Genomic DNA, 12,138 nt, shown 5'->3' on the forward strand with positions numbered 1-12,138 from the left:
GGCAAGGGGACTCACGATAATCAAGCACCCCGACGTGAGAGGCACGGGGACTCACGATAATCAAGCACCCTAAAGGAAACAGAACTTACTACGTCCACGTCGTTGTTTCCGGGTAACGCTAAAAGTAAGATGAAAGTGCTTTTGACCTTGATATGACCTTGATATGACCTTCAAAAGGTCAAGTCGAAAAACTAAAAAATCCCTATGCTCATGTAAAAAGTGCCATTGTTTAAGAGCCCATTGTCAAGAAACAGGTTCTGCGGTCAAAAATAGGGTTTACTAATCAAAAAATGCGTTATGAGCCTCAAACAACCTTGAAAATTGACCTCAAGGTCAAGCTAGTCAAAGTGATTAACACTTTTACAATTCATTGACTTTGTTTAAGCATTATGCACATTTGTGTTACCCAGAAAACCACGTCATTTCAGAAAAAGTACACCAGATCGTTTTTCAGACATTTCACCTTCATTTTTGACCTTTCCAAGGTCGCAAAAACAATTTTTTCATAAGACAAGTTTGATGTAAAATTTTCCGCTCTTTCGAAATCCGCAGTCAAAAATAGGGTGTCCCATTTAAAAAAACCATCGTGACCTTGAAATAACCTTCAAAATTGACCTCAAGGTCAAAACTAATGGTACAATTGAATGACCCCCTCTGTCCTGGTCAACTTTTATCTAAACCATTTTTTTGTAGATACCGTTATTTGGAAGATATTCGAGTCCATATATTAAAATGACTCACCCTGTATAAGCAGCTAGACGTTTTGCACCCCGATATGGGTTCACCGTTGTCTCCAACCTTAGCTGATGTCATCATGCAAAATCTAGAGGAAAACTCAAGCGAAAGAGCGAATACAGAAATCCTATTTTATTATCGTTATGTGGACGACATTTTATTATTAGCCACTTCTGCCAACAAGATTACACATATATCTTAAATATTTCCAATAATTATCACGACCGTCTTAAATTTATAGTGTAATTTGAAAAAGATCGTAGCATAAATTTCTTAGACCTCACATTGAAAGTTATTAATAAAAAAATCCAGATAGATTGATACCGTAGATAAATCTTTTCCGGGAGAATCTCATCATACTATTCCAATCACCCTCATTGCCACAAAATCGGTACGATGTATAATCTTGTTGACAGAGCTATTTTGTTATTCCACTCTCAGTTCCAACAAAAAAACCTCAAAAAATTATGTATAAAAATCCTGTTGGATAATGGTTTTCCGTTTGAAAAGCATTTTCAATAGTATAAATCTGAAGTTAAAACACTTGCGTATGAGGGAAGATAAAAAAACACTGTAACACAAAGGAAGAGAAAGATTGTAATGATAGAAGACAAAACAAAAAAAAAATTTTTTGTATTGCCATGTGCAAAACACGTAACAGAGTCTACAACATCCGTAATAGACGAAACTAAATTCACAGTCGGCTATAAGATCAGCAATAAACTTAACAAATTTGTCAAATCAATAAAGGAAGACGAGCCTAAGAGCTGTGCTGGGTGTTGTGCGCCAAAAACAAAAACAAAGGCCAAATTAAAAAAGTAAACAGTCTTCCTCAGTACAAAACTTAGAATATGTAACAAACGTTAAAATTACAGATTTTATCACGAATTTGACGAATCGAGTTAAATGACGAAATAAAATTTCACCAAAAGTGAAGCTGCGATATCCGCTTACAAAAACGTGCCAACAAGATATGTCGGAATCGCCTTAACCTAAGTCTTAGATTCTAAGAGATAAGGCGTCTTTCCTTTATTGAATTGTTATTCATAGGAGCCTCGAACTTTGCATTTGTTTGTAATTTTTTAAATTTATCAAAGTTTATAAGGATAAAATCCATCAGAAAAAAATAATAATTTGGTGTACAAAATCCAATGTAACGATTGTGATGCCACATACATATGTAGAACAGACAAAGAGATAATTAGGAACAAGATTCAAAGAACACAGGAATAATATAATATTAGAACCGACACAACATTCAGTTGTTTCAAAACGAATTATAAAATACAATCAGACTTTTAACTGGAACCATGTCATCATACTTAATTCTGAATCAAATTTTCATACGAAACTTATTGCCGAAATAATTCACATTAAAGATAGACAAAAAAGACAAAAAAGTAGTATTAATCTCAACAAAGATACAAAACTGATAAAGAGTACATATTTTGATTTGTCTAAAGATTTAGAAAAATAGACAAATAATTTCCTATATTCAAACACACAGATACTTATATTTATATTTTCGTCTCATTTTCTGTTGGCCTACTTGTTTCAAATTTTATCAGTCTCTTACCGTAAGTCATAGGAGTGACATCTAAAAATCGATCCAAGACGAACACGCAACTCACATTTAATTTAACACATTACTGTATGTGAGTTTTCAATTCATTATTTCACGAACTAATCTAATATGAGGAAAGTTTCAAAGTCTCTGTTTTTTTGTTTTGATTCTCAATATAGTTCTTCTACCATATGACTGGAAATCATTTTATTAACCACACTAAAATAATTGTTGACAAGAAAAAAATTTTTAACATATTGTACTTTCATACATTCTCGCCTAAAAACGAAGAACTAAATATAAAAAGAATCTATTGAACAAAATTACCTTAATCATAAGACTACAGTAACATTACTTTTTAATATAATAGAGAGAGATATTTTGACTGTTGCTGTATCAATACAAATTCAACAAAAATGCCTTCTACGGTCGTAGCTAGGTCTTCGTGCTTGTATTGTCTGTGTGATTTTATATACTTTCCTCAAGATCTCTATTATCTTTTTACTTATTTTATTTTTTATTACATTTATTAATTATTTATTTTTTTCACTATTTATTTATTGTTTACTTATTTCTTTATTTATTTAACTATTTATTTGTATTTAATTGCGTGTTCATTTCAAAAATTTGAATCGAAGGTTCATATAGGACTTCTGTGATTTGCAATGATATTACAGTCAATTTACTGAAATGTACTTGTATTTAAATTTCACTGATCAAGACTTTGTACAGCAAGAAACGTATTTGATTGATTAATGTACTCGTAACTTAATTTTGTTCTGGTTTTTATAATTTATGATATTGTAGAAGTCTATTTATTACATTGCAGCTATCATTTCTCTAAGTGTATTTTTCGGAATAAAAATTCACATGAGCTTGACATTATCTAGATTATTTGAAATATTTTTTTTGTTTGATTTGAATAATGACATTTAAGAATATTTTTACATTTTTGATTTTGCATTTACTTCTACTCTGCCCATATCATGGTTTCGACTTCATTGTAAACAAGCGTAATCGTTTAACTGCTGACACAGTAGGCAAAATATTCTGCCTTCGAGCTTGGGTAAACTTTTTAAAAAATAATTATACGAAAGAAAAAGTACACGCCATTGTCAATCTTTTAGAAGATAAAAAAACGGTATATTAAATAGTGTTCCTTTTATTCCAACTTTTTAGTTAATATTTTATATGAATTAATATAAAATTACCGTCCCCTCAGTTTATTATTATTATTTTTTTTTAAATATAAAATTTATAAAATAAATTATTTCATAAATTTTATATCTAATGAAATAAATCAATAAAATATTCATATAAATTGAAATAAGTTACGATATAATATTTAGTCTCCAAAAACTATTTAAAAAAATGATAAATATATAAAGGTAAAAATTAAGTAGCAGGGTGATTTAGATAATGTTAAATTTTGGCTGATAATGGTTAAATAAAACCAAAACGTCGTGCGCGTGCTTACACACACACACACACGTGGAAACACATACACACACACACACACACACACACAAGCGATGTAAATCCAATCGGGCAGCCTCCACGCTGTACACTTAATGACACGGATAGTTCTAATGCCGGAAGTACTGTGCATTTCAAGCATCATAATTTGCAAAGTACTTTTTGTACTAAATAACTACCAGTTGCTAATGAAGATGAAAAAGATTTGGTGACGGAATTGTTACCATTAAAGACGATCGATGAAATGAGAAATTTTTTCAGGAATTATTATGACATTTGATATTTATGATACTTTAATAAAATTGGAGGACATACCCAATAAATTTATAAGTCCTGATAATGAAAAATATAAATTACTAGGACTAAATGATTGTACGTCTCAATATTTATTTTTTTGTACTCGAATATTCTTCTCAATATTTATTTTATGTGTATGCATCGGTTGAGGAAGATCAAGTTATATTGAAGCATGTTCCGAGATTGATATTCGTTAATATTGATTTAAAATTAAACTTACAATTCATTAAAATTGTAATATTGCTCGTTATTTTGGCCTATTATTTTACATCATTTTGTTGCGGACATAAATGCGCTTGTCTACTTGTTAACATACATACTAACTGACACTTTACTCTTGCACGTGTCCACGTTTAGAGCGGTTTTTTGGTCAAAAAGGATGAGCACAAAGATTTCATGGTGTATATTTTGAAAGCGTATAATTAGCACTAAATTATACCGTCAGCACTTTATTTATAATTGTTTTTCTTTAATAAGCATTTTAACTTTCTTGAAAGTTAGCAGAAAAATTATATCTTGCTAAACTGTTGGAGTTAAATAACATTGCAATTAGTGCAATAAATTAGCACACAAAGAGCACTAAATCCTGTGTTTGTTTCATGTGATAAACGTTTCTAACAATCAAACATAATTCTTGATAGTATGCCTTTAAGAAAAAAGACACCTTGAGTTTTTTGACGAAGAAGCAAAATTGCAAAAGTCTAAATGTTAAATTTTTCGCCAGTTTTTTTCGACATCAAAATTAACTACGTTCGATATTGAGACCAATAAAATTACGTCGATTGTCGGAATTCTATGCAAAAATGTTTTGTCACTTGACGCGCGACGTCGCGAAAATGGTGAAATGTCAAGGAGAAGCTTCCCGCATATAAATTGGAGTACTTTAGGTGTGAACGCATTCAATAGCACATTCTTTCTTTCGATCTTTATCAGCATCTCGTCTGTCGCATTGGATAAAATATAAATAGAAATATTCATGCTATGACTAGTGCGTTGAACCAAGCATGAAAGGCGAGTGTTGCAATGTACAACCAGTTTTTCGGATTCTCTCTCACGTTTGCTTGTCGCAGCGTTTCAATTTATCGATGGATGACCTATCTTAACAAACAAAAGTGATCGACGACGCCAAGCAGCCGTCCGATAAAAATAAAATTGTCTATTGAGTTGCAAAATAAATTCAAGTTACATGCTATTAGTTGAAGAAAAAATTTCTAATACTACTAATAACATATTATTCTGAATAATTATAATTTTTTATAATACTTACAATAAGAGCAATTCCGAGTGTAGCGGATTAGTCATCTCTCACAAACTTTTTCTTTTGCTATCAATGGTTATTAATAATAAGTTGCAAATTTTTGCATTATTTAATATATATTATAAATACCAGTAGCAATAATTAAGGCAATAATATGTAAATGAATACTAACGAGGAAAGGCACCGAAGTGTCCGCCTCAGATTTAAACGAGCTTTTAAGGGGTAACACCACTGTAGAATTTTTGAAAAATCAATTTTTTTATTGCTTTATAAACTGCTTTGAACCTTCTGGAATGAGTTAAAAAAAGTGTTACGTCTGTTACAAAAATATAATAATTAAATTAAATATGAAAAAATTTCGGAAAATCTGTTTAATAAAAAACGTCTACATGACCCAATTTTCAACTATATGTTATCTGGATAAGAGAAGACAATAGTGACGTTAATTATTTTTGTTAATTGTAAAATGTATTTGCAAAACTACATCTAATAGAAATTTTCGAGTGGTTGAAAAGTATTTGAAATACTTATTAATATCAACCATCAGCATTGACGTCGAATAAATGTGCACCCATGTAGTCGGCGCCCGTGGATGAAAATAAAAGTAAATTTTAGTCGGTCAACTGACCACGGTCAACCGGTTAGGTAACACGGACCCAAGGACACGCAGACTTCCATTGCTGAGTCAGGACCAGTGGTGTTATCCCGCATAATGGCTATTTCAAGATCACGGCCCCATGGTTCGGAAGAGACTACACAGGCGATCGTCCAATTATCGCCTGGGACGTGCTCTGCTCGAATCCTGCTGACACGAAAAGGTCTATTTCATGGAAGTGATTATCGGGTTTTCACCCGAGGAATTAGGATCCGGCTGCTCCAAGGTCGCCCCATGTACGACGACTACTGTAGCCCTATTCTCTAACTATTAAAGGTATCTAAAATTATGTTTGCTCGATTTTTCGGTGAGGCTAATAAAATGTCTACATAACGGAAATAGAATTGTGAGAGGCCTGCCTCAGAAGGAACAACGAAAAAAATCATTGTATTACCATACATAAAAAATGTTTCCGAAACGGTAGCATCGGCAATAGACAAAAATCAATTTATCATAGGTTACAAATGCCTTAACAGACTTAATGGTATTATAAAAAAACACAAGGACAGGGACCCAATAGATGATAACAATAATGTTATATATTAAATTAACTGCAAAGATTGTGATGCAACTTACGTAGGCCAAATCAAAAGGAAACTAAGAACGAAAGTGAATGAACACAGAAAGAACATCAATAGGGATTCATCGGGATACTCAGTAATCACAGAACATAGAATGGAATACAATCATAGTTTTGATTGGGACAATCCGGAAATTTTAGATTATGAACAAAATTATTACAAAAGATTAATCTCTGAAATAATTCACATAAAAGCTCAAAAGAACAGCATCAATTTGAACAGTGATACTGAGTATCTTGATGTATCTTATTTTGATTTATTAGACAGAATCGAAAACAGTAACTATCGAGATATACGATAAATAAATGATGTTATGATCAACATCGACTTTGCGAAAAATCGTTAGCGGAATCTCGAAGTTCAGTCGATCACGATCTGTCGACAAGCACGCCTGTGTCTTTCCTCTCGCCAGGAAAATGTAAGGTCAATTTTGCCAAAACTTAAATTGGTATGTAACTCGTCTTTAATTAGAATAACAATCAAGAGTAACAATATACACTAAGAAAAATTGTACAAATTCGATATAGACACACTTACATGATGACAGATAGATACAATAAATAAAGATCTCCACGAATAATGGAACCAAATACGCAGTAATAACACAAGAAAACAACACAGGACGTGAAATGCGGTTTTATGTATAAACTTTGACTCCGAAATTTAGAATATTTAGTTAACTTATATAATATTTGAATTAATATGTAATTAACTTGTCAATATCGGAATATGTTGTATATAGCGGCTGAAGAAGGTCTTAGTAAGGCAGAAACTAGTCCCGCGTTATTTTTTTGAATGCTAATTGAGAAAATATATGTAATTTTATTTTTAACAACTAAAATTACTGCTCGTTATTGGCCTGTTTTTCACATTTAGAGATAATATGTTTACTTACTCCCAAAAAGAAGAACATTAGCTGAGTAAAAATTATTTTTGTCGCTGTCTTCATTCTCATTATCTTGAAGCCATTTCACCATGTATGTTTTCTGCGTGGAAAAGTCCGATAAATTCACCGATTTATTCAACATTAAAAAAGGAACCATCTTTGCTTCAATGCTGAATAACTCAGTGAAAAAAAATCATACAAAACTCAACAAATACGCAAATCAAAGATAAAGATTCACGCTTTCAAATGTTTGAAAAGCGCATTTACGTGCGATTTTTATTTTGCGTCGTGGAGCTTTGTAAAGTTTGTAAAATATTTTGAAATTTGACGCATCCCTATTTGAATCCGCGTAACTTTGTAAACAATCTGTAAATCGTTTAATGACTTACCAATCTCAAAACTGGAGATTTTAAATTTTAAAGTGTTTTTTTAAACATTTTTTTACGATCATTTTTGACAAAATTACACTCTCTTGAGTTACGCCTATTTTTCAGAGTCAAAATAGGTGATCCCTTAATTTCGCTCCCGAATGTATATTTACCTAATCTATTAGTCATATACACATATTAGAATAAAGTGTTTATAGGTCATCACGAGAGATCCACTTCGCAGCGATCTTGGAAGTCAAGCAACGTCAAGCGCGATCACAACTTGGATGAGTGGCCGTTTGGAAATTTCCGAGAGAAAATTCCCGTTTACATTTTTGTGAAAAATATTTTTTAAAGTGTTACAAAAATGTTGTTTTACTTATTGGAATTATGTGGTGTAATAATATGATATTTATACGGATATTTCACAGAAATTCATAGAAGAATTTGAAACATCGATTAAATTTTGACGTAGATTCTAGTACTGTTTTCGAGTGGACCAGCCACTCGATTAGTTATATAGATTCCACTTAAATGATCTATCTGAAAAGATCATAGATTCCACTGTACCTGTTCTCATCGGGTAACGCCCTCACCGCGCGGCCTGCTCCTAGACGACCGTTAGGTGGTCCCCGCACGCGGTGGGTTTAGAAAAAGTACGCGAACGTTCGTTGATTTTAGTAATTTTTATTTTGGTAACTATTGCGAATTTTGAGAAATGGTAAAGGATTTTTCTTCTTTTCTGTATGTATATACATATATAGGGTGCCAGGTAAAGTTTACTTGTGCTCTCGTAGATTAATAGAGCAAGTCAAACTGAGAAAAAAAAGTCCTTTACTATTTTTCAAAATTCGCAATAGTTACCAATAAAAAATAGTAAAGTCAGTGAATAAGTGCATATTTTTCCTACTCACCGCGTGCGGGGACCACCCAGCGGTCGCCTAGCGTGGGAACAAGGGAACGAGCGGCTCAGAACGTGAATTTTACGCTAATGCTGGCCGATAGATATTATAGTGATGGACCGTTATTTCCTTATCTGTTACTAAGTAAGCGTTATTGAAAAATAACTTCAATAAGCCTTATTAAATTTGGAAAATAACGGTTATTGGACTAAACTGTTATTTTTAACAAATTACAATTTTACAAGCATAATAATGTCGATATTACATTTGTCGTACAATAAATTTTTTAAACATGTCGATTGATTGTAGAATAAAGAAATTCTTGAGTCTTTAGAAAGCTTCTATCCTGCAGCCTATCAACACTCAAATATAAGTGTGAATATCCTTATTGAGGCAGCCATAATTATAATCCGCATACATTTTACTGTGATTATTATACAATTCATTAATTTCTTTCTGTATTTTATGTTAAATTTTATTTTATTAAACATGTTATTATTTTCATAATTAAAAAAAGTTTAAATTGTATATAATAATTTTGTTTATATATTTTTAAAATAAAATATGTATTAAAAAAGTAAAAATTTTAAAAATAATATTTTTCTGTTTCTTCCTTCAATAACAACATTTTACCTTAATTATATTAATATTTCTTTTAATATAAAATTGAGCTTAATTAATATGACAAATAATTAGTTAAGATTTTCTAACATATTGTAAATTATTGTAAATTATAATGTGGTTAACTACTGATAATCATTTAACCAAATAACTGTTAAAATAACCAGTTACTTTAAAATAACAGTAACGGTTATAACCGAATAGTAAAAATAACTGTTTTGCCCATCACTTATCGCTTCTCCCTTCTTACCGCGCTGCCTGCCGTGGCTGTCACTGGCTTGGCAAGTAACGGATGGTCCTCGCGTGCGGTGGGAACGAAAGTTGGGAAGGGGACTGTCCGAATAGAGAAAGTAATTGAAGCAAGGCAAGAGAGGAGAAAGATATATAAAACACACAAACGGAAGAGAAAGAATCCGAGCAAACCTTTATTTAACAGTATGTTTGGTCGAAGATAGCACTTCATTTAAAGTTTTTACCTTACAATAAGAAAATACTGATTTCGATAAGTGGTTTACTGTTTGTGCTGGTGGTCAATTTATTTTCATGGACAAAAAGTGTGTTAATTTTTTTGGTCATGAGAATTATGAGAACCGGCAAAATGCCTAAACACTTGGCGATTATTATGGATGGCAACAGACGATATTCTAAACAAAAGAACATCTCACAAAAAGAAGGTTACAAAAAGGGGTGAGCATCTTAAAGTTTCAAAAATAATTCGTTTTTAGCACGTTTTTAGCATTCGAGAACGGTAAATTTGAGTGGTAAAACCGTGTAATTTGCTCGATGAGTACGACCCCGTTTCTAAAAAACAAACAAGAACTTTCCCGAAAAAATGAGTACTTAAAGCAGATTGCATACGAGTATATCCGAGTAGTAATAACGTATAGTTATAAGTATTTTTGAATTGTAAAAATACGCTGTGTGTAAATTTAAGATGTAAAAATGTATATTTAGCTACGAGTACAAAATACTCATTTAGCGCTCATAAGCAATTGCGCCTGCAATGATTTTTAGGTCAAGACAAAAATTTTTAGCCTAGGCCCGTTTCTTTGTTAATTACAATAAAATTTTTTTTTTCAGTTTTTTAACAGATCTTATTATTCTTATAGTTTAATTTGTTTTGCATATAAGATTCTTAATTCACTAATTATAATTACACATTATTTTATAACTTTGAAAACGTATGGACGGGATTTGAATCTATGATTTTGGAACAATATATTGGAACAATAATACGCTATATATTTTGTAAATTAAATATTAAAAATGTTTTTTATCGAAGTTTTATAGTACAAATATTTATTTAACTACTTTACTCATTTTCCGAAAAAAAATTTGGTTTTAAAAATTCACCTATTATACCCTTTATTTACAGATTATTTATTGCACTAAAATTCTAATTTGGAACTTGGCATAAATGTAGAAGAGGTAATTAAATAAATTTAGAAATTTTCAATTGTGGCTAAAAAACAGTTTAAAAAGGTAAACCAGTTATAAACACATAGATACACCTAAAATAAAACTAATTTTAACTTTATTGTATTATACCTTTGTATTATACTATTATACATAAAAGTTCAATTTTTGAAAAAAGTCTGTTTAAAAAAATGAATAAAGTAGTTAGAGATATACATACATATGTATTTTTTCCTGGTAGTACAACAAAAGATTTTGTTTGTACTGATTATTAGACTTAAAAAAATCAATATGTCAGAAATGGAGCTATACTAGCACGTATTTGCCCAATATTGTTGAAATCAAAAAGTCGTGGTTGAATAATGTTAATGGCTAATGACATTAATGTTGAACCAGATATCGTGCCAAATTATTTTGATGATCCTGATGACGTCAAAATAATAATCGCCGATGTTAGAATTGCGTTAAGTATTTGTCGTACAAAAGTGATGCAAGCCTTCGATTCTCAGCTATTAAATATTACTTACACTGAATGCAATAACTACGAATATGACTCTGATAAGTATTGGGAGTGCATGATAAGAATACTATCTTACACGAGCTTTCATTATGCTGGAACATGCAAAATGGGAACTAAAAAGGATCTAACTGCTGTCGTCGATTCTAAATTAAAGGTATTTGATGGAAAGTGTACTGAAATATTTACATCAATATAATTATGACGTCTCTCTCATGTGTTCATAAATTTATATGCTATGTTTTTCAGGTGATTGGTATTCACGGATTACGTGTGGCAGATGCATCCACTATGCCTGAATTTTTATCGGCGCACACAAATGTATCTGTGTATATGATTGCCAAAAAAGCGGTCGATATGATTAAAGGAAGAATGGGAATATTTGTAAAGAATTCAATAAATATATGTTTTACAATATTATTATTACATTATTTTGTAATTTCTACCAGAACATAAATTTAATATTGTTATAACATTATTGGATCTAATGTACGTATACTGAGAGTTTCAAAAGTGGAGGTCAATAGCTCGGAAGATGATTGAAAATCAAAAAACAAAAAAATTGGTATAATTGTAGGTTCACAAGTGCATTATTTTTTAATTATCGCCGGTTTTACGTTAAAATTTGGAATTACTTTGTTTTTGCATTGTTTTCAAAATTAAGGAAAGAGATGGCTTTTATAAGTTTCATAATATTCAACTTTTGTTTTCTTTTTAAGTCTCCACCGTTTGAGCAATTCACACTTTTGTAACAATCTGCAGTTGATGTAACAGATGACAATCAATTTGAAAGAATTGAAATTAAATGATATTATACAATCTTCTTTCAACAAAGACTTTACTTTTGTTAAAAATGCCACAC

This window comes from Solenopsis invicta, chromosome 5, assembly GCF_016802725.1.
Source record: "Solenopsis invicta isolate M01_SB chromosome 5, UNIL_Sinv_3.0, whole genome shotgun sequence".
NCBI classification, from domain to species: domain Eukaryota; kingdom Metazoa; phylum Arthropoda; class Insecta; order Hymenoptera; family Formicidae; genus Solenopsis; species Solenopsis invicta.